The sequence below is a fragment of the Canis aureus genome, chromosome 13 (assembly GCF_053574225.1).
Source record: "Canis aureus isolate CA01 chromosome 13, VMU_Caureus_v.1.0, whole genome shotgun sequence".
In the NCBI taxonomy this organism is placed as follows: Eukaryota; Metazoa; Chordata; class Mammalia; order Carnivora; family Canidae; genus Canis; species Canis aureus.
Genome location: NC_135623.1, coordinates 45,274,401 through 45,298,997, shown reverse-complemented (window position 1 = coordinate 45,298,997; position 24,597 = coordinate 45,274,401). Strand labels below are relative to the sequence as shown.

The 24,597-nt window shown below is 36.7% G+C and overlaps 1 protein-coding gene and 1 pseudogene across 14 annotated transcripts in view; both read left to right on the top strand.

Annotated features, from left to right (window-relative positions):
* Positions 1 to 24,597, top strand: part of ANKS1B (ankyrin repeat and sterile alpha motif domain containing 1B) — a 1,050,493-nt gene that overhangs the window by 492,362 nt on the left and 533,534 nt on the right. The gene's annotated exons all lie outside the window — the stretch shown is intronic.
* On the top strand, positions 4,673 to 6,834 carry LOC144282402 (regucalcin pseudogene; annotated as a pseudogene).

The following is a 24,597-nucleotide window of genomic DNA, read 5'->3' as shown; positions in this document are numbered from 1 at the left end:
ATTTTCTTCACTCAACAGGATTCATTTATAAATTCTGAGTAATTTTAGAGTAATTAAAACAGTGTCCTTCATTTTAGCAACAAAAGTTATCATTTTCAATTAGATTTTTATAGGCAAATAATCACCATTATTACTAAGAAGTGTTCTACATATTTTAGATATATTAACTCATTTAATCCTTAAAACAGTAGTATCTAGGTACGTACTATTGTCACCTGTGATTTACAGATGGGGAACTAAACCACGGAGCCTTTAATTGACTTGCCTACATGTATTTGGCTAGAAGAGAGTGGAACAGGAAATTGCTTCCATACTTTCTGACTCAGGGTCTGTGCTCTTAATCACTATGTTATCCTGCCTATCAGTAATCTTATTATATCATGTTTGAATATACTTTAAAAATACACACCACTTTTGCTAATTATAATTGTTATTAATTTGTATAAACTTGATCCCTTATTTCGGAGTTCTTGAGACTATAACTAAATCTAAAGAAACAACTTTTCTTTCTGATTTCCCCCAATGCTGGCAGTATCTGAGTATATTTAGGAAGGAAGGAACTGCTAGTTAAACTTCTTTTTCCTTTATTCAGCCAGTATTTATAAAGCACTTATTTTTTTTAATTTGTTTATTTATTCATGAGAGACAAATGGAGAGGCAGAGACACAGGCAGAAGGAGGAACAGGCTCCCTGCAGAGAGCCAGATGTGGGACTCGATCCTGGACCACAGGATCATGCCCTGAGCTGAATGCAGACATTCACCCAGGCATCCCTATGGAATACTCCTTTTGCTTTGGTCACTGTTAGGCACTGGGATACAGACATAAAAGTCTTAGTTCTTAACTAAAAGGAATTCAAAGCCCAACAAGTTTTGCTTAATAGAGAGATAAAACAATATATTTCAGCTTGTTGCTTACAGATTGAAGGGAAGGAATGTCTGGTACTTTAAAGAAAGAGATAAGATAATATGGTACCTCTGATGAAATGCCATTGCTTCTATCCATCTCTCTACATTGCATATACCATCTTGATGATGTGCCTTTTGCTTAGAGATATCCCAATAGATTGTCACCAAGTAGACCCTAGAACTGACTCAGGTAGTTATATGTCATGCACCATGTAGGGATTTTTCCCATGTATTAACTTGCTTAATTTATTTCAAATGCTAATTCTCTCTTATAGGTATTATCAACAATTAGTACATGGGGAAACAAAAAAATTAAGTAACTTTCTGTGGTCCGTGGTAATAAATGATAATAAAAAAGAGGATTCAAACTTATTTTGACTTGAAATTTAGAGCTCCTATAGCAGACAGCTAATTTTTTTTTTTTACTCTTATGTACAGGCCCAAATAAAACTGTGTAATGAAGGTCCAGAATCTACAAGTGCATTCTCTTATTAAAAAAAAACAAAAAAAACAAAAAAAACGAAGGGCACCTGGGTTGCTTCGTCATTTGGCATCTGACTCGATTTCTGCTGAGGTCATGATCTCAGAGTCATGAGATGGAGTCCCACATCAGGCTCCCACTGGGTGTGGAGCCTGTTTGAAATTCTCTCTCTCCCTCTGCCCCTCCCGCTGCTCATGCACTCTCTCTCACTCTCTCTCTCTCTCAAATAAATCTTTTTAAAAATGAAATTAAACTTAAAATCTTTAATTTAGAATAAATGTTTCCATTGTTATATAAGAAATCACCCCAAACTTTACTAGGTTAAAACTATGGAAATTATTATATTATAGTTTCAGGACAGGCTTCTCTGGTTGGTATTGTTTCAGAGCTCTTATGCAGTTGCAGTTATATGGTAACTGGTACTAAAACAGTGTGGGGCTGAAGAAGCTAGAAACTGGCCATGTAACTCTCTTTTAGGTAGTCCCTGAGCTTCTCCATGACATCTCCCTGTATAGACTAGCTTGAGTTCCCTTAAGGCATGTTAGTCCCAGGGCAGTTGGACTATGTACATGGCAATGCAGAGTTCCATTGCTAGTGTTCCAGATGCAAGTGGAGGTAATATTTTCTTTTTGACTTAATCTCAGAAGTCATCTGAGATCTCTCCCGCCATACTCTATTGGTTACAAGTGAGGCACAAATCTACCCAGATTTAGTGGGAGGGGAATTAGATTCTGCTTTATGATGGGAGAATGGCAAGATTCTAGATGAACATGTGAGGTAGAGGATAATAGCTATGGCTATCTCTATAAAATACAATCTTCCACAGTCTACCCTCTAACTCAACAATTCACACCCTTCTCACAGGTAAAATATGCTCAACTCTTCCTAAAATCCCTCAAAAGTTGCATACCATTTAGCATTAGTCTCAGGTTGAGGTTCATCATCTAAATTAGGTCTAGATAGAGTTGACTCTCCTTAAGTAAGATATCTTAAACAAAGCACTTACAGTACCATTCCTCTTGGTCAGAAGTCTTGTGAACTAAAGAGACAGATTATCTGCCACCCACATGTCTATAATATAATGGTCAGATATGCGTGGATTAACCACAGTAGACACTTCCATTTTAAAAAGATGGAAAGGTCATCAGTTTGTAGAAATTCTGAATTCCAGCCAGATTCATGTTGCCTGTTCTGTGAATAGGGCTTAGGTCTGCTCTCTGAGAGTTGTTCTGATGGCTTTTGGCTCTGCCCTCTGAGTCATTCTTTTTTATAAGTGATCTCTGTATAAAAATAAATAATCTTCTCAGTTTGATTCTTGCCCATACTAGTTCTAGGGTCCAAAGACTTTCTTAAATTTTGCACTGTCCCTATTCCTTTTATTTTTAAAATGACAATGGATATCTGAAAATAAATACAGTTTTACTTCCACGAGACTGTGGTCAATCTCAGATACTTGTAGAAACACAAAGGGAAAATGTCAGTGGCAATCTACTTTATTGACCACTAAAGCTTATTAGTTTACTAGTTAGAATAACTATGCAATACCAGCAGAGAAATATGTCCTTTTTAAAAGTTAAAAGTTATATTTTCAAGGTTGGTCTTTAAGGAATCTCAGAATTATTATGGCACTTTAAGAGAAGATGAGTTTTCTGTCAAACACATGAGAGTAGACTTTTCTGATTGTTTTAAAAGCTGTCCATAAAAAGAAATGAAGCAGGTGTTTTAAAACTTACTCTTTTATGAAAATGTCATAATGCTCATACTATAACCTTCTGTGATTTTTAAAAATCAGTATTTAATCAACATGCTAATAGTATTTCAAATAAAAAATTACTTGTTGTAAATATTTTTTCAATTGTGATCAGTCCTAATAAGCTTTATTATAGAAAAATTGATTTAGTTTGCCCAGGATTTTCTTGGTTTCAAACTGAAAATTCTGTGTTCTAGGAATGTCATCCCAACCACAGGTCACTTAAACACATATTGCCATAAATACACAAATACAAAACCAAACCAAAAATAAGACTATGAATATGACTCATAAATTTTCAAATTTAAGTCAAAGGGGGAGGAATTAGATTAATTATATTGATTATAAGAGTATGATGTTTGTAAAAAGTCTCTTTAAAAGAAAAAAATTCAGGAGTGCCTGGGTGGCTCAGTCAGTTAAATGTCAGTCTTCAACTCAGGTAATGATCCCAGGGTCCTGGGGTTGAGCCCCATGTTAGGCTCCCTGCTCAGTGTGGAGCTTCCTTCTCTCCCTCTTTCTCTGCTGCTCCCCCTGCTTTTGCTCTGTTTGTCTGTCAAATAAATAAATAAAAGCTTTGAAAAAAAGAAAAGAAAAAAATTCAGTGCTGCTTAACAATATTTTGATATAATAATAATCAAAAATTACCTTAATAATAAAGATATTTCTGTAAAAATTCTTCATAGTCAAATATACTTAGAAGATAATTTTGGGAAATAACTGGTCATTTGTAGACTTTGTGCAATTAGGTTATTTTATTGAACTCACCTGTTTTTACTAGGGTGAGTAAAGTAATATAAAATTCTGAAAGGGGAGGAAATGTAAATAAAGATGATAATACATAAATAGATACATAGGCACAAATTATACACATATTGTTGTTAAAACAGTGTTCTCAAACTTTAATGTGTATACAAGTCACTTGAGTATCTTGTTAAAAAATATTCTGACTTATTTGTTCTGGGCTGGGGCCTGAAACCACATTTATAACAAGCTTCTGGGTGACACTGATAATGATGGTCCATAGTTCACATTTCAAGTAGCAAGATAATTAGAAGCCAGGGATATTAATAACCTAATTATTTAACCTAGAAGAAATGGGTAAATTTCTATAAACATACAATCTTCCAAAATGAATTCAGGAAGAAATAGAAAATTAGGACAGACCAATGACTAGTAATGAATTTGAGTTGGTAATCAAAAAAACTCCCAATAAACAAGAGTCCAGGACCAGATGGCTTCACAAGTGAATTCTATCAAACATTTAAAAAAGAGTTAATACTGGAGCACCTGGGGGTTCAGTTGGTTAGGCATCCAACTTTTGATTTCAGCTTACATCATGATCTCAGGGTTGAGAGGATGGAGCCTTGGCGACAAGCTCTGTGCTGGCTGAGGAGCCTGCTTAGGATTCTGTCTCTCCCTCTCCCCCTCTTCCCTGCTGTCCATGTGCTCTCTCCCTCAAGACAGAAAGAGGAAAGAAAGAAGAAAGAAAGAAAGAAAGAAAGAAAGAAAGAAAGAAAGAAAGAAAGAAAGAAAGAAAGAAAGAAAGAAAGAAAGAAAGAAAGAAAGAAAGAAAGAAAGAAAGAAAGAAAGAAAGAAAGAAAGAAGAGAAAGAAAGAAAGAAAGAAGAGAAAGAAAGAAGAAACAAAGAAACAAAGAAAGAAAGAAAGAAAGAATTCAAGCCAGCTCTCTGAGGGTCACTAGTACCAAGATCTTCCCATGACAATGTCTTCCATTAAGATTGAGTATGTTTTCCCAGAGAACTGCCAGTGCCTTGTCTCCAGTGTGGAAGGAGGCATCCACCTCTCTGATCTTTGTAGATATTTCTGCAAAAAAGGTTTGCCAGTAGGATTTGCTCAGCAAGTGAGTGCAGCAAGTGACCATGGATTCCCCCATCAGCTCTGTGACCCTTCACCAGGCAGGAGGTTATGTTGCCACCATTGGAACAAAGTTCTGTGCTTTGAACTGGGAAGATCAGTTAACAGTTGTCCTGGCCACAGTAGATAAGAGAAAAACAATCAGTTCAATGATGGGAAGCTGGATCCCACTGGGAGATACTTTGCTGGCACCATGCTTGAGGAAATGATGCCAGCAGTTCTGGAGCAACACCAGGGGTTCCTGTACTCCCTTTTTCTGACCACCACGCAGTAGAGCACTTTGACCAGGTAGACATCTACAGTGATTTGGATTGGTCCCTGGATCACAAAATCATCTATTACATTGACAGCCATTGACTATGGCCTGCAAACAGGAAAGCTCTCCAACTGCAGACATGCTTACAAGCTGGAGAAAGAACAAATTCCAGATGGAATGTGTATTGATGCTGAGGGGGAGCTCTGGGTTGCCTGTTACAATGGAGGAAGAGTGATTCTTTTAGATCCTAAGACAGGGAAAAGACTTCAAACTGTGAAGTTGCCTGTTCATAAAACAACTTCATGCTGCTTCAGAGGGAAGGACTAGTCTAAAATGTGTGTGACCTGTGTCCAAGGTTGAATTGACCTAAAGGGTCTTCTGCAACAGCCTGAAGCTGGTGGAGTTTTCAAGATAACTGGCCTTGGGGTCAAAGGAGTTCCTCCCTAGCCCTATGCAGGATGAGTGGCCTTCTTTCCTACTAGAGGAACTTTTGAAGGCATGTAGAAAATTCTAGAAATGAAATTTCAATCTAGTTGCAAAAAATTAAAGAAATATTAAGAGGGTTACATTTTTATTTACAACTTTTAAAAGGTAGAGCATATAAGTAAGGGGTGGCAGGTAGTTTTGATAATATACTACAAGGCCTTCTGCAAAGGTGTTATAGAAGCTGGTTGTCAACCAGCTTACTAGAAGGGGAGAGATAGGGACCATATCTGTTCTGCATTCCATGCTTATTACACATAAAGCTTCAAATACCCTAATAAATGAGTGGTGAAAAAATAATTTAAAAAATTTAAAAGTTAATACCCATTCTTCTAAAACTACTCCAAAAATAGAATAGGAAGGAAAACTTCCAAGTGCATTTCTGTGAGGCCAGCATTATTCTGATACCAAAATCAGATAAACACTATAAAAAAGAAAACTACAGGCCAGTATCTCTGATGAACATAGATGCACAAATCATCAACAAATTTGGTTTTGGCAAACCAAATTCACCAATACCTTAAAAAAAATCATTCACCAAAATCAAGTAGAATTTCTTCCAGTGATGCAAGGGTGGTTCAGTATTTGCAAATCAATCAGTGTGATGCATCACATAAAAAGAGGAAAGATAAAAACCATATGATCACCCTAACAATGCAGAGAAAGCATTTGACAAAGTAAAACATCCATTTATGATGAAAAACTTTCAACAAAGCGGATTTAGAGAGAACATACCTCAACATAATAAGGCCATATACAAAAAACTCACAGCTAATATTATCCTCAATGGTGAAAACCTGAGAGCTTTTCCTCTAAGATCAGGAACAAGACAAGGGTGTTCACTCTCAGTATTTTTATGCAACATAGTACTGGAAATCCCAGCTGCAGCAATCTGACATGAAAAAGTGATAAAAGGCATCCAAATTGATAAGGAAGAAGTAAAACTGAATATTAAAGAGGATCCTCTGAATGGAGAGAGACCGCAAAAGTAACAAAGACCAGAAAGGAACAGAAACAATCTATAAGAACAGCAATGTTACAGGTAATACAATGGCACTAACTTCATATCTTTCAATAATTACTCTGAATGCAAATGGACTAAGTGCTCCAATCAAAAGACAATAGGGTATCAGAACGGATAAAAAACAAGACCCATCAATATGCTGCTTACAAGAGACTAATTTTAGACCCAAAGGCATCTTCAGATTGAATGTGAGGAGGTGAAGAACCATTTTTCATTACAATCAAAAGAAAGCTGGAGTACCCAGGCTTATATAAGAAAAATTAGATTTTAAACCAAAGACTATTATAAGATATGAAGAACATTATATCATAATAAAAGGGTCTATCCAACAAGATCTAACAATTGTAAATATTTATGTCCCTAATGTTGGAGCAGCCAAATATATAAACCAATTAATAACAAAATTTTAAAAACTCATTGGTAATAATACAATAATAGTAGGAGACATTAATACCCTACTCATAGTAGTGGACAGATCATCTGAGCAGAAGGAGAAACAAGAAATACGTGTTTTGAATGACACACTGGACCAGCTGGATTTCACAGATATGTTTAGAGCATTTCATCCTAAAGCAGCAAAATACACATATTTGTCCAATGCCATGGAATATTCTTCAGAATAGATCACATACTAGGTCACAAATAAGGTCTCAACTGATATAAAAAGACTGAGATTATACCATGCATATTTTTAGACCACAATGCTTTAAAGCTTGAAGTCAACTACGAGAAAAAATTTGGAAGGACCACAAACACATGGAAGTTAAAGTGCATCCTACTAAAGAATGAATGGGTCAGCCAAGAAATTAAAGAATTTAAAAAAATACATGGAAGCAAATGATAATGAAACATGACAGTTCAGAACCTTTGGAATGCAGCAAAGGTGGTCCTCAGAGGCAAGTATATAGCAATATAGGCCTTTCTCAAGAAACAAGAAAAGTCTCAAATATGCAACCTAACATTACACCTAAAGGAACTGGAAAAAGAACAGCAAATAGAGCCTAAATCCAGCAGGAGAAAAGAAATAATAAAGATTAGAGCAGAAATCAATGACATAGAAAAATTAAAAAAAAAAAAAAAACAGAATGGATCAACGAAACTAGGACCTGGTTCTTTGAAGAATTAAAAAGATCAATAAACCATTAACCAGACTTCTCAAAAAGAAAAGATAAAGGACCCAAATTAATAAAATGAATGAAAGAGGAGAGATCACAACCAACACCAAAGAAATACAAATATGAGAGAATATTATGAGCAACTATATGCCAACAGATTAAGCAATCTAGAAGAAATGGATGCATTCCTAGAAACCCATAAACTATCAAAACTGAATCAGGAAGAAATAGAAAACCTGAACAGACCCATAACCAGCAAGGAAATGGAAGCAATCATCAAAAATCTCCCAACTAACAAGAGGCCAGGGCCAGATGGCTTCCCAGGGGAATTCTACCAAATATTTAAAGAAGAATTAATACCTATTCTTCTGAAACTGTTTCAAAAAATAGAAGTGGAAGGAAAACTTCCAAACTCTTTCTATGAGGCCAGCATTACCTTGATCCCAAGACCCCACCAAAAAGAAGAATTACAGATCAATATCCCTGATGATCATGGATGCCAAAATTCTCACCAAGATGTAGCCAGTAGGATCCAAGAGTACATGAAAAGGATTATTCACCATGAACAAGTAGGATTCATTCTTGGGCTGCAAGGAAGTTCAACATCAGCAAATCAATCAATGTGACACATCACATTAATAAAAGAAAGGACAAGAACCATATGGTCTTTGCAATAGATGCAGAAAAAGAATTTGACAGGGATGCCTGGGTAGCTCAGCAGTTCAGCATCTGCCTTCACCTCCGGGCGTGATCCTGGGTCTGGGGATTGTGTCCTCACATCAGGCTCCCCACAGGGAATCTGCTTCTCCCTCTATGTCTCTGTCTCTCTCTATGTCTTTCATGAATAAATAAATAAAATCTTTATTAAAAAAAGAAAAAGCATTTGACAAAATGCAGCATCTTTTCTTGATAAAAACTCTCTGCAGTGTAGGGACAGAGGGAATATATCTCAGTATCATAAGAGCCATGTATGAAAAACCCACAGCAAATATTATCCTCGATGGAGAAAAACTTTGAGCTTTTTCCCTGAGATCAAGAACACAACAGGGATGTCCGCTCTCACCACTGTTATTCAATATAGTACTGGAAGTTCTAGTCCCAGCAATCAGACAACAAAAAGAAACAAAATCCATCCAAATTAGCAAAGAAGAAGTCAAACATTCATAATCGGCAGGTGATGTGATACTGTATGTAGAAAACCCAAAATTCTCCACCAGAAAATTGCTAGAACTTTTTACATGAATTCAGCAAAGTCGTAGGAAATAAAACTAATGCAAAAAGTCAGCTGCATTTCTACACTCTAACAATGAGGCAGAAGAAAGAGAATTTATGGGATTGATCCCATTTACAATTACACTAAAAATCATAACATACCTAGGAATAAACCTAACCAAAGAAGTTTATTTCACTCATGAAAGAAATTGAAGAAGACACAAAGAAATGGAAAATGTTCCATGCTCATGGATTGGAAGATTAATTATTATAAATAAATATAAATAAAATATTGTTAAAATGTCTATGCTACCCAAAGCAATCTACACATTCAATGCAATCCCTATCAAAATACCATCAATGTTTTTTGCAGAGCTAGAACAAACAATCCAAAAATTTGTGTGGAACCAGAAAAGACCCTGAATACCCAAAAGAATGTTGAAAAAAGAAAAAGCCGGAGGCATCACTTCAAGCTATATTACAAAGCTGTAATCATCAAGACAGTGTGGTACTGGCACAAAACAGACACACAGATTAATGGAACAGAATAGAGAACCCAGAAATGGACCCTCAATCCTATGGCCAACTGATCTTCGACAAGGCAGGAAAGAGTATCTAATAGAAAAAAGACAGTCTGTTCAACAAATGGTGTTGGGAAAATTGGACAGCCACATGTAAAAAAATGAACCTGGACCATTTTCTTATACCATACACAAAAATAGACTCAAAATGGATGAAATACCTAAAGGTGAGACAGGAACCCATCAAAATCCTGGAGGAAAACACAGGTAGCAACTTCTGTGACCTTGGCCTCAACAACTTCTTAGTAGACATGTCTCCAAAGGCAAGGGAAACAAAAGCAAAAATGAACTACTGGGATTTCATCAAGATAAAAGGCTTTTGCACAGCAAAGGAAACAGCAAAACTAAAAGTCAACCTAGGAATAGGAGAAGATATTTACAAATGTCTTAATAGATAAAGGGCTAGTAATCAAAGTAGCAGAAAACCAATAATCTGATTAAAATGAGCAGATGACTTGAATAGACATTTTTCCAAAGAAGACATACAGATGACAGACACATGAAAAGATATTCCACATCGCTAATCATCAGCGAAATGCCAAACTCACAATGATATATCACTTCATACCAGTCACAATGGGTAGTATCAAAAAGATAAGAAAAAACAAGTGTTGACAAGGATGTGGAGAAAAGAGAATTCTTGTGCACTGTTGGTGGAGATGTAAATTGATGCAGCCACAATGGAAAAAATTATGGAAGCTCCTCAAAAAGTTAAAAATAGAAGTATGTGATCCAGTAATTCCACCATTGAGTATTTACCCAAAGAAAAGAAAATGCTAATTCAAAAAAGTATCTGCACCCTTCCTTCTGTTTACTGCAGCATTATTTCCAAGATATGGAGGCAGCCCCATTGTCCATCAATAGATGAGTGTATAAAGAAGATGTGATGCACATACAGATATGCACACACACACACACACACACACAGGAATATTACTCAGCCATAAAAAATAATGAGATCTTACCATTTGCTACAACATGGATGCACCTAGAGGGTAAATACTGTATGTCAATTATATTTTAATCTTTTTAAAAAAAGAATGATATCACAGAGAACAATGACCAGATGCTTTAACCATTTGACACTTCAGCTAATTGAAAGGTTAAATATTACTAAATTGTACACCGGAAACTAATGTGACATTGTGGGTCCACTATAATAAAATTTTTTAAAAGTTAAAGATATATGTGCAGGTTGTATATGTGAGGTGAAGGATGTCCTAGATTAAATGAACAGGTAAACTTTTTTTTTCATCAAAACAATCAATGTGTCCATGATTTAATCACCAACCTGGACCTGGAGTGGGATATAGGAATGTGTTTTCTGGACAAACTCTCCAATTAACTAGCTGTGTGCCTTCTTTAAAGCTTTTGCAACTTCATTTTTTAATTTGCCAAATTGAGAGGAGATGTCACCAAGAATTGTTTGTTGAATATCTTCTAAAAGGCATCGTTGTGTAATTTAGTGCTTTGGTCTAAAACAATTTTGATCCTGGCACAATTCACAGTAGGAGAGTAACATATTGCTTGAACCATGCAATTTACTTTGGTAAAGAATATCCCTACGATTACTCACTGTGGTCTGAAATGTCAGGTGACTTCTTTCTGAGAGGCCCTATTATTGGTATCCTTGCAACTACACGGCAATAATCAGCATTCCTCTTCTCAGCAGAATCTTCTAACAAAATATTTAAACTTCTCAGATCTTAATCATTTCCACAGCCCTCCAAATAAAAGCACAATCTGAACATCCCCAAAGTGAACTTGGAATTAAAAAGGGTACACAACGACCCCTTCAGAATAGTCATTTGTTTGTGATTAACAGGTGTACTCACCTGAGTGTGCACCAGAATCCAGGAGGAAAGTACATAAAAATTCCAGATGTTTGAACTTTATGGTGAGGGATTTAAATCACATTTTAAATGTCATTCTACTGGGGATTCTTTTTTTCACAGCCTCAAAGGTTGGCATGGAATTGTTTTTTCATGTGTTAAGTTCTGATGTCTGTGGTCATAATTGAGTCATTAAAGAGAGGATTTTCTATTGACCAAAACACTGAAGTTCAGAAGTTTATTTTTATACAGCAAGTGGTTTGACAATTCATGGATTCATCTGTCATGTCTCTAATTCTGTGGTTGAGAGCATTTAAAATGTACGTGTATGAAATTTCTTCATTTAATTTTTGTTTTTGGTTGTACTTCTTAGATTAGTTCCATGTGACAACGTTCTACCTTCTATTTCTTCATTTTCTTGGTGTCTTTCACCACTAACACCTAAGGACTTAGAGAAAGAGGGAGGATGTCAAGGTTTTCTTCTTAGGTTATATAACTCTTAGTTTTCTCTCTCCTAGCTATGCTTTTTCCTCCATAGCCATATATGGAAAGCAACATTATTCCAGTCATTTCTCTGGAAATGGTTTCTTTCTTTCTTTCTTTCATTCATTCATTCATTCATTCGTAGGCTGGGCATGGAGCACAATGCAGGGCTTAAACCCATAACCCTGAGATCAAGACCTGAGATGAGATCAAAAGTCACTTAACCAACTGAGCCACCCAGGCATTCCCAATGAAATGGTTTCAAGTTCAAAGAGTTAACTACAAAGGAAGTTGTCTGTGTCCTATTTAGGAATTAATTGTATTTAGTGCTTAGTTTACTTATACTGGAGTCTTACTTGATTATACCTTTATAAAAACAACACAATTCAAAATGTGATTCGTCATTATCTTGCAGATTTGAGTCAGAGAATTTGCATTTAGGATTAGGAATTAGGATACAGTTACTATTAATGAAAATGATTATTTTTTATTGAGTTTTTACTATGGGTGAATCACCAAGTTAAGTGCATTGCCTTATCTCTCCAAAAATCCTAGGAGGTGTCCATATTACAATCAACATTTCACAAATATGGAAAATAAGTAATTTCCCAGGTCAACAGTGAATGAGTAGCAGACCTCAGGATGGAGTTCAGGTTCATCAGGTTCTATAACCAGTCCTTAACCACAATGAGATGCACCAGTGGTTCTCATTAGAGTTGATTTTGTCCTCTCCCTTAAGGGAACATTTGGCAACTGGGGGAGTTGCTACTGGCATCTGGTGGGTACAGGACCAGGGATCCTGAAAAACATCCTATCATGCACAAGACAGCCACTCATAGCAAAGAATTATCTAGCTCCCAAAGTCAGTAGTGCCAACGTTGAGAAACCCTAATATACACAAACACTTTTCTAGGTCAACTAATAGATTATCCTGAAGCTTTGACTTTGTTTACCATGTAGCATTCAAGGTAAAACCTATCTACATTTATAGGCCCCAGGTGAATTTGAATTCTTTAACTCTGGCAAACAGAGTATATTCCATTGTGAAGTAGCTGTCTTTATTATTTGACAACAGAAAATACACTCTTAAATATTTATAAACATATGAGCTGCTATTTAATCAAGGACAAGAACCTAAGTCAAATTTGTATTAAATTTACATTCAAAACCCATAAAGAAACAAAACTGAAAATAACAAAAAGACAAAGAAGGTAGGTTAATTTAGATCTTTAAAGATGACATTAGGAAAGTTTCCATTGTTCTACTTTTTTTCAACTAGAAAATTGGTTAAACCCCTCTGCCATTGATTTATATATTTTCCAAGATGATTATGTAAATCATATGATCAGTTCTAGATATTCCAACATATTTCTTAACAGCACATTCTAGTCTAGATCAGAATTACTTGAACGGAAAAAAGGAACTGGCAGCATAATGTAAACCCAAACACCTCACTAAGCATACTGTTAGTACAGCTGGCATATGACTTTCTCAAAGAAGGAAGCAGAGCCCTGATTTACATTCTGGCTTCGTTTTCTTATCTCAAGGTGGACTAGAGGTCTACTTCATTTCTGGACAAAGTCTTTCTCTACTATTTTACAGAAAGTCCCCATTCTTTAATCTAGTCCCCTCTTTATCAAAGTTAACTTTTCTTTCTACCTTCTCCAAATCACTAAAGAGAATTAGTTCCTTGGTCTGAATGTATCAGAGTTGTAACATTGTAAGCAACAGGCATCAGTAGGATAAAAAAAAACAAGGCTTCAGAAAGAACTGTAACTATGGGGCACCTGGCTGGCTCAGTGGGTTAAGATCTGCCTTCAGCTCAGGTCGTGATCTCAAGGTCCTGGGATGGAGCCCTGCAACAGGCTCCCTGCTCCATGGGGGAGCCTGCTTCTCCCTCTGCCTCTCCACCTGTCTGCTGGCTTGTGCTCTCTGTTGAATAAATAAATAAAATCTTAAAAAAAAAAACTGTAACTAGAGCAAAAAGGGATATCTAGGGAGCAGACACTGATGAGAAAGTTTCTTCAAAATACCATTGTTGAAACAGATCAGCTTGAAAAAAATCTTCCTTCTCTGTGCCCTTCAATTAAAGATTCACATCCCTTGGAGAATCTGATCTGCCTGGGTTGAGCCAAATTTTTATTCTTTGCCAGGGGAGGAGAGGGCACTATAATTGAGACCCTTATGTATCTCCTAGGGAAAGGATAGTTTCTTGGCGAAAAATCATGATGTTGTTACTAGATGAGGAAGGACTCTAGTCAAGCAAAAATAGTAACTGTCTATTCTACTGGCATTCCTATTCTCCTCTCCCAATTATCTCGAAACTGAAAAATATATTTCTTCATTTTCCAGTTTTCATACTACAGTTTCTTGATGCTCCTACCAATCCTTTCCTATCACATAGTGATATATACCTGCCCTTCCCTCATATTACCCCGTGGTTCCTCCTTTTTCCTCACTAGTGAGAAAGCCTAGAACCACCTCCTCTGTGGAATCCAAGGATGGAAATTGGGTATATGTAAAACTTACAAAATAAGGGTGAAACTATAGCTGAAATTTAATAATTGTCTTTCTAGATATTTGAGAAGCTGTTTTTCACACCATGTTTCATGGTACATCAAACTTCTACATCTAGAAGGATTATATTTGGTTTTAATATAGACCTTCACTGTGATACCCATGACTGATTCCAGTATCACCCAGAAATTAGAGAATTAAAGCAGGAAAAAGAGTGCATCCCAGAGCAATATAAAAGGCACACATCATGAGGGAATGCAGACATTTAAATATTCTACTGAGACATTATCCCTAACTTCAAAATAACCACCAAAATGAAAAAACTAAAGGAAGTTGGGGGCACCTGGGTGGTTCGGTGGTTGAGCATCTGCCTTCCTTATGTCGTAATCCTGGGGTCCCAGGATTGAGTCCCACATCAGGCTCCTTGCAGGGAGCCTGCTTCTCCCTCTGCCTGTGTCTCTGCCTCTCTCTCTGTGCCTTTCATGAATGAATAAATAAAGTCTTTAAAAAAAAAAAAAGAAAAAGAAAAAAGCTAAAGGAAGCAATAGTGCACCTGTAACCCTGGCCATGGTACCAAAGTAGATGAAAAAGCCAAGAAAACCTGACACTGTACTTCTGCAGTAACATTTTATGAAGAGCCAGAAATTGTCGTATATAAAGCTAATATGTGCGAATGTTGTATATGCATGTATAGAACTAGGGGAGGAGATAGGGAAGAAAACTAATAGGTAGCAATTATTCCATGTATGATAAAATACTATTTAACAACCTTGTTTAAGGTTTGAAATGATGGAAAAACATATTGTAAAATACCATTTACAAAGAAAGAAATTTCAAAAAGCAGGGATAATGAAACATTTTCTCTATATAAACATCTTCTTCCCTGAAATCACAAACAGCAGCAGCATATTCTGACTAATTACAACAAAATCATAAGGAACACAGCATGATAAGACCCCTAAGTGGTATCAGTATGGTGCAAGTTGATTTTAAATCCTGGAGTTCTATGTAATTCAGGTTTTATTCATACTTGGGCCATCAATTTTAAAGGAATAATCCTGAGTTAATTTGGGTCATTTGCTAATGTGCTGAATGTTTTTAGCACTGTGGAGTATTTTACCAAATGATAAAGCATTATTAAGATGCTACTTAATAAGAATTTATGGTTATTCTATCTTGGTGGAATTTACCTTTGCATTATCAGTGGAAATGGGAAAATTTTTTTTCAAAGAAATGCTTGTTTCCTTAATAGTGAGGGCTAATATTTTCAAGCACTAGTTTAGCAGCAACGATCTGTTCTTTACACGTAGAACATAACTAAAGAATTTGGAGGGTCCTTACAGATCAAAAAGCATACCAAGTGGGTATTTACTTACTTAAATAGACTAGTAACTAATTTATTTGTTCCATAATCCTTGCCTTTGAAAAAACACCCCTTCTCATGAATCCTATCTCCTAAATTGTGAATTTACAGGGATCTCTAAGACTCAGGGACTAGGAAACATTTAGTCCTGCTCTCCCCTATTCATCAGTATATTACCAAGACTCCAGAACTTCCTGTGAGCCCAATCTTGTGATGAAATGTAGAAACAACATACACTACAATATGTTTCCATGAACACATATGGTGCCAGACAAAGACAACTAAGTTAAATCCTGGAAAACAATCCAAAGCCCTACATAACTAAAAGGTAAAGTAGGACAGACAGGCTCCAAATGCCATACCAAGCCAGCTACTCTAGAAAAGAAGCCGGGGTAATTTCACCAAGAACAACTTCATCCACCTTCAGACTTTCCCTGGGATCCCAAACCAGAAGCCAGATTGTAAAACATGAAGATGGTAGAGAATCTTGAAGCCCAGTTCATTCTTGTCACTTAAACAGAAACTTCCCTTTCACCTGAACTTCAATAGTGTGCATCTAAGTGGTTTTTTAAGTCTCTTCTTCAGGCTTAGAATTATTTTCCAATACTTATCTTATTTCAACACACAATTTCCCCCAAGATTCTGATAGATTATGGTCATTTTAAAAAGGCACCAAAATGTCATGAGGCCGTGATATCTTACCTACTGTTCTAGAGGTAATTAAATTCTAGACGTGAAATTTTCAATCAAAGTAATATTTCCTCTTCACCCTGAAACTAGTGATGAGGCCAGCTACTAATTAACAAACCATTATCTCTTACCCAGAGGGGGGAAAAACTATCTGAGACTAGGAAAGTGAAGGGTGACTATATAATTTTAAAGGAACTCATTTGCCTGGCTTTTAAAGAGATTCTCAAAACTTAGCTTGATTTATGGTCCTTCCTAGGTTTCTCTCTAGTTCATTTATACCCTTTGTTTAAATCTCAGCCTAAATCCCTCTTGTGGGTCTCCCCGATGACAGTGGCTCCTCTTTGGATTTCTCAGCGTTGTCCCTATCACTGAGTTCCATAAAACCTGCCAACATCATCACTCACTGCTACCTATTTTTGTAAGTCCTTACCAGATGCTCTAGGTCTATCTGGATATCTATCTAATCAGCTTCATGGTCGGCACCAACAGCCTCAGTGCTGAATCTAGTGCCACCCTAGCATCTCATACCATCAGCTGTCTCAGACTAAGTGATGCTTTGTGCCTCTTTAAATAGTCTAAGGATAGAATAATCATGCCCCACTAACCGCCTACTTGTTTGAGCCTTCTTTATGTTCAGCCATATCTCATCCAATATTTGTACAATGTTTTGGGCCATATTTTTTATTACAAAATTTTTTAAAACAGAAAAGCTAAAAAAAAATAGTGCAATGAACATATGGCCACCATCCAACAACCTATATTCAACAGTTAACATTTGCCATATTTGCTTTGTCTATCTGTCTCTCATCTATCTATATCTACACTAAATATTTCAGCATGCATACAAGAGAGAGGAATTTTCCTACATAACCACAATACTATTTAACACATAAGATAATTCGTAATGATTTATTAATCAACTGATATCCAATTGGTTTATCTAATCTACCAATCTATCTAATTTACCCAATTTCCCCCAAAATACCCTTGCAGCTGCCTTTTCAAACCAGGATTCAGTCAAAATTCACATATTTTGTTTGGCAGCTACATCATTTTAGTTTCTTTCAGTCTAGAATCCCCAACATTATTTTTTTTCATGATTTTGACTTTTTCATGTGATTAGGTCAATTGCCTTTGTAAAATATTTCTCATTCTACACCTGTCTGATTGTTTTCTTCTTGGATTATTAACTTTTCCTTTGTACTGTATAATTCTTATAACTTGTAAGTTAGATCTAAAATCTTGATTATATTCAGGTTAAGTTGTTTTTTTTTTTTTTTTCAAGAATACTTCCTAGGTGATCCTGAGCACTTAAACTGCATCACATTAGGAAGCATGTAATACCAGCTTTCCTTTCTATTGGATATGAATAATTGGTTACTTTTGAGTGGCTACCACCAGATCTCTCCATTGCTAAGATCTACTTTTTCCTTTGTAATTAGCAAGTAAACTGTAGGGGTGAATGAACTGTTGAGAACAACACCGTGCATTTCCCAGTGACATTTCACATCAGAGTTTACCATTCTTTGATGATGTTCTATGGGAACAATCATTTCACTGGTATTGCAAAATTATGGTTCTCTTACAATATCATTTTTTTTCTACATTTATTGGCTGTTTGTCTTCCATAATGAAGTGGGTGGGCATGGTAGTTGTACACCTAGAACTAATGTAACATTGTAATGTCAACTATACTAAAATTAAAAAATAATAATAAAAATTAAATAAAGTGGGCATAGGCAGCTTCTCCCCCAAAGGCAGAGAAATTCTTAATAATATTCCTTTCATTATCAACTTTCAAAGTAAAATTTGGCATGTTAGTCATCTCTGACAGTGGCGAATAGATTCCTCCTCTCTGCCTCCTTCCCCCACTGCTTGCTCTCCTGCCATCCTCCCGCTTGTTTTTTTATTTCTCTATCCAAAAATCACTGTGGAATTAGGAATTTTGATGTATTTAATGTTTTATAATAAATAACAGTGGATAGTGCCAGTAAGAACTTTTAAAAAATATATACATATATACATACATGTATATATAATATTTAATATTGATGTTTCTAATTAAAATTAATATTACATGTGTAAAATTTTTGTTTTATATTTGTATCTCTTTTACAGTGAAAATTTTGATAACTAAGATATTTATTTATTTGTTTCATCCTATCATATAATACCAATATGACTAATAAAAAAATAATAATGAAATTATTTATTAAGAGAAATTTAAAATTTATTTGAAGTGCTTTTTGTGCTTCGGATGTATTCTAAGATGATAGTCTTAAAAATATAATCAGAATACAGGCATACCTCATTTTATTGTGCTTTGCAGATACTGTGTTTTTATAAATTGAGACTTTGTCAAGTCTACCAGCACCATTTTTCCAAAAGCATTTGCTCACTTTGTGTCTGTCACATTTTGGTAATCCTCACAATATTTCAAACTATTATATAGTTGTTGTTGTTACTATATTTGTAATGGCATTCTGTGATCAATAGCCTTTGATGTTACTATCATAATTATTTTGGGGCACCACAAACCAAGCCCATATAAGCTGCTAAACTTAACTGATGAATATTGTGTGTGTTTTGACTGCTCAAATGACTGACTGTTCCGTGTCTCTCTCCATCTCTTGGGACCTCCCTGAGATACAATAATATTGAAATTAAGCCAATAAGTAAACCCTAATGGCCTTTAAGTATTTAAGCAATATGAAAAATCCTATATCTCTCACTTTAAATAAAAAACCAGAAATGATTAAACTTAGGAAAATATGTCGAAAGCCAACATAGGTTGAAAACTATGCCTCTTGGGGATCCCTGGGTGGTTCAGCGGTTTGGTGCCTGCCTTTGGCCCGGGATGTGATCCTGGAGTCCCAGGATCGAGTCCCACATCGGGCTTCCTGCGTGGAGCCTGCTTCTCTCTCTGCCTGTGTCTCTGCCTCTCTCTCTCCGTGTCTCTCATGAATAAATAAATAAAATATTAAAAAAAAAAAGAAAGAAAACTATGCCTCTTGCTTCAGTTAGCCAAGTTGCGAATGCAAAGGGAAGGTCCTTAAAGAAGATTTAAAGTGCTACTCCAGTAAACACATGAATGATAGAAAGCAAAACAGCCTTTTTGCTGATATGGAGAAAGATTAGTGGTCCTGATAGGAGATCAAACCAGCAGCAACATTCCTTTCGCCAAAGTGTAACCCAGAGCAAGGCCCTAACTCTAATTCTATGAAGCCTGAGAGAGGTGAGGAAGCTGCAGAAGAAAAGTTTGAAGATGGAGTACCTGGATGACTCAGTTGGTTAAGTATCTGCCTTCCGCTCAAGTCATGATCCCAGAGTCTTGGGATCGAGTCCCAAGTCAGGCTCCCTGCTCAGTGGAGAGTTTGCTTTTCTAACCCTCTCTGTGCTGCTTCCCCTGCTTGTGCTCTCTCTTTCTTTCCCAGTCAAATGAATAAATAAAATCTTTTTAAAAAGAAAGAAAGAAAAGTTTGAAGCTAACAGAGAGGTTGGCTTATGGAGTTTAAGGAAAGAAGCTGTCACTATAACATAAAAGTGCAAGGTGAATAAGCAAGCGCTGGTATAAAAGCTGCGGCAAGTTATCCAGAAAAACTAGCTAAGATAATTAATGAAGCTAGCTATGCTAAACAATAGATTTTCAATGTAGATGAAACAGCCTTTAACTGGAAGAAGACGTCATCTAGGACTTTCAGAGCTAGAGAGAAATCGATGCCCAGCTTCAAAGCTTCAAAGGACGGGCTGACTCTCTTGTTAGGAGCTAATGCGGGTGGTGACTTTAAGTGGAAACTACCATTACAAAAATCCTAGCATCTTAAGAAGTATGCTTAATCTCTTCTCCTTGTGCTCTATCAATGGAATAACAAGGCCAGGATGACAGCACATCTGTTTACAACATGGTTTGCTGAATATTTTAAGCCCACTGTTGAGGCTTACTGCTCAGAAAAAAAAAAAAAAATCCCTCTCAAATTATTACTGCTCATTGACAATGCACCTGGTCACCCAAGCGTTCTGACAGAGATGGGCAAGATTGATGTAGTTTTCATGCCTGCTAACACAACATCCATTCTGCAGCCCAGGGATCAAGAAACAATTTTGACTTTCAAGTCTTATTATTTAAGAAATACATTTTGTAAAGCTGTAGCTGCCATAAATAGAATTCCTCTGACGGATCTGCACAGAGTAAATTAAAAAAAAAAAAACTCCTGCAAAGGATTCACCATCTCATTGCCTTTAAGAATATACATGATTCATGGGAAGAGGTGAAAAATCAGCATTAACAAAAGTTTGAAAGAAGTTAATTCCAACGCTTATGGATAACTTTGAGGAGTTCAGGACTTTAGTGGAGGAAGTTAACTACAGACGTAGTTGGAAATAGCAAGAGAACTAGAATTAGAAGTGGTGCCTGAAGATGTAACTGCATTGCTGCGATCTCATGGTGAACTTTAATGGATGAGGAGTTGCTTCTTATGGATGAGCAAAGTTGGTTTCTTGAGATGGAATCTATTCCTGGTGATGATGTATAAGGTTTGTTGAAATGACAACAGAAGATTTTAGAATGTTACATAAACTTGGGGCGCCTTGGTGGCTCAGTGGTTGAAAATCTGCCTTCAGCTCAGGTAGTGATCCCTGGGTCCTGGGATTGAGTCCCACATTGGGCTCCCCGCAGGGAGCCTGCTTCTCCCTCTACCTGCGTCTCCGCCTCTCCCTGTATCTCTCATGAACAAATGAATACAATCTTAAAAAATATGTATTACATAAACTTAGTTAATAAAGCAGTGGCAGGGTCTGAGAGGATTGACTCCAATTTGACAGTTCTGCTGTGGGTAAAAAAGGTTTTACCTTTGCATGCTACAGAGAAATTGTTCCTGAAAGGAAGAGTCAATCAATGTGACAAACTTCAGTGTTGTCTTATTTTAAGAAATTGCTACAACCTGGTCAGTCAGCAGCTATCAGCATCATGGCAAACCCCACCACCCCCCCACCACCACCAGCAAAAAGAATGACTCCCTGAAAGCCCAGATGATTGTTTGCATTTTTTAGCAATAGAGTGTTTTTTTGTTTCCTTTTGTTTTTTGTTTTATTGTGCTTTTTTTTTTTAGAGAGAAAGAGAGCGCGTGCACATGAGCAAGTGGTAGGGGGCCAGGGAGAGAGATAATGTTAAGCAGGCTCCATGCCCAGTGTGGAGCTAGTCACAAGAGCTGAGACTATGACGCTGAGATCATGACCTGAGCTTAAATCAAGTCAGACGCGGAATGGACTGAGCCACCCGGGTGCCCCAGCAATTGAGTATTTTTTATTTTTTTAATTTTTTAAAAAGATTTTATTTATTTATTCATGAGAGACACACACAGAGAGAGATGCAGAAACACAGGCAGAGGGAGAAGCAGGCTCCGTGCAGGGACCCTGACCTGAGACTCGATCCAGGACTCCAGGATCACTCCCTGGGCCGAAGGCAAGCACTAACCCGCTGAGCCACCCAGGGATTGCAATTGAGTATTTTTTAAACAAGTTATGTACATAGATTTTTAGACATAATGCTATTGCACACTTAACAGACCACGGTATAATGCAAACATAATGTTTATACACATTGAGAAACCAAAAAAATTCATTTAAATCGCTTTTTTGCCATATTTGTTTTATCGCAGTGGTCTGGGACAAAATCCACAGTATTTCTAAGATATGCCTGTACTGTGTCAAAGACTAATTTAGGGCAGCCCTGGTGGCCCAGTGGTTTAGCGCCACCTTCAGCCGGGGGTGTGATCCTGGGGATCTAGAATCTAGGATCTAGGATCAAGTCCCACGTTGGGCTCCCTGCATGGAGCCTGCTTCTCCCTCTGCCTGTGTCCCTGCCTCTCTCTCTCTCTCTGTCTCTCATGAATAAATAAAAGCTTTAAAAAATAATAAAATAATAAAATAGAGGCACATGTATTTATTTTGGTTTCTCTCCAATTTCAGGGGTTTAACTTTTCCAGTTTTTTTTGTTTATTTGTTTGTTTTTTTTACTTTTCCAGTTTTTAATATCTCGTAATATATTTGGTATTTATGTAGTTCAAAATTTGAAAAATTATACAAAAGGAAAGATGTACTTAAATCCTTGCATGCTTCCATCTACCCCTCATTTCCATTCTTCTGCTACAGGTTACCTACCATTTTTAAAAGTTTTACTTTGGTAACACAGCACACACACTGATCTGCGCCTTATTTTTTCCCACTTAACAAGACATCCTGAACATCATTCCATATCAATACATAGAGCTAGTCTTCATTTCCTTTAAGGTCTGCAGAGTACTCCATTGGGTGTATGTGTCATAGTTTATACCACCAGCCTTGCGGATGAATACCTGAATTATTTTTAACCTTCTGATGTTTCGAGAAAGCATCAGTAAATAACCTTCTGCACATGGTGTTTTGTATTTGTGGAGCTGTATCTCTGGAGATTTCTGAAAGTGAGGTTCTTGGGTCAAAGGAAAATGTAAAGATAATTTTGTTAGATACCTTCCCGTCTGCTTCAGAGGGGTTATGCCATTCTGCACTCTCACCAATAATGTCTGCCTCACTGAGGTCCATGTTTGGATATGTGCCAATCTGATAGGTAAGAAATATCTCGGTGTGGTTTTAATTTGCATTTTTCTTATTATGAGCAAGATTAAGTATCCTTTCAGGTGCTCAGGAGCCTTTTGTCTCTTTTTATCAATTGTCTGTGTCTTTTGTCCAATTTCCTATTAGGGTTTTGAACATTTCCTTCACTATTTTTAAGATCTCGTACATATTAGAGTAGCGACTCTTAACAGGAAATGATTTGCCTCCTCTGCTCCCCTCCCCAGGCTTTTGGTAATGTCGGGAAGCATTTTTGGTTATTATACCTGGGGCGGGGGTACTATTGGCATCTAGAAGGTAGAGTCCAAAGATGCTGCTAAACATTCTACAATGCCCAGGACACCTCCACAACAAAGGATTATCAGATGTCAAAAGTGCTGAGATTTAGAAACACTGGGTTGGATCTTTGTGATATAAATTGCAAGTGTTTCCTCTTGATTTGTCCTCTGATTTTGCTTCCAATAGCATGTTTTGTCTTTTTTAAGTAGTTCTTTTTCTCACCCTTCTCTTCCTGCTTCTGTATTTTAAGTCAATATTTAGAAAGACTTCCCCAACTCTCAAATAATAATAGAATTTACTGTTTTCTTCTTGAACTTGTGTGATTTTATATTTTATATTTATGTAAAATTAATCTTGGAATTAATCTTGTGGTATTATGTGAGGTAGGATTCAATTGTCTTTGCTTTTTTAAAATGGTTATCAAGCCGTACCAATACCATTTGTTCTAAAGGTCATCCTTTCCACAGTGATTTGAGATGACAGCTTTATCATATACCCAATTTCCATATATACCTGAGTCTATTTCTGGACTTTTCATTTGTTTCATTGCCCTTCTGTCTACTCATGGAGCAATACCACACTGTTTTAATTATAGAGGCTTTACAACAGAGGGAATATGAAGCAGATTATGCAGATGATGGAAGAGTTAAAAAAAAAACGGGGGACAGTGAGGTGACCTAGAGACTACCAAAGCAGGAAGCCATTAGCATCCCTAGGCTGAGACAAAAAGGAGATGGGGGTATTATCAGAACCCAGGAACCAACGAAACCAAGGATATAATAATGGAACCTTGAAGAACAGTCCTAATGGAGATGTTTCCTGGGGTAGAAAGAGAGGGAAAGACATACCTCTGGCTTCACCCTTCTTAACCTTTCCAGTCTTTCTTAAGAGCTTCCCATTGGCTGTTCAAGGCCACCTAGAAAGCAGCTGATTTGGAATTCTGGGAAAGATAGCCCACAGGGAACAGAAGAGCAAAGGCAGGTAAATCCAGGCCCAGCAATACTGGCTTTCTTAGTTCAGAGGCTACATCTATGGATATGTGAAAGGTTTTATTTTGTCTGTTTTGTTTTTCTTTTGTTGATTTTTATGATTGTGTTTTGTTAATTGTTTGCCCATTTTTGGTTCAGTATGCCCCTTATTT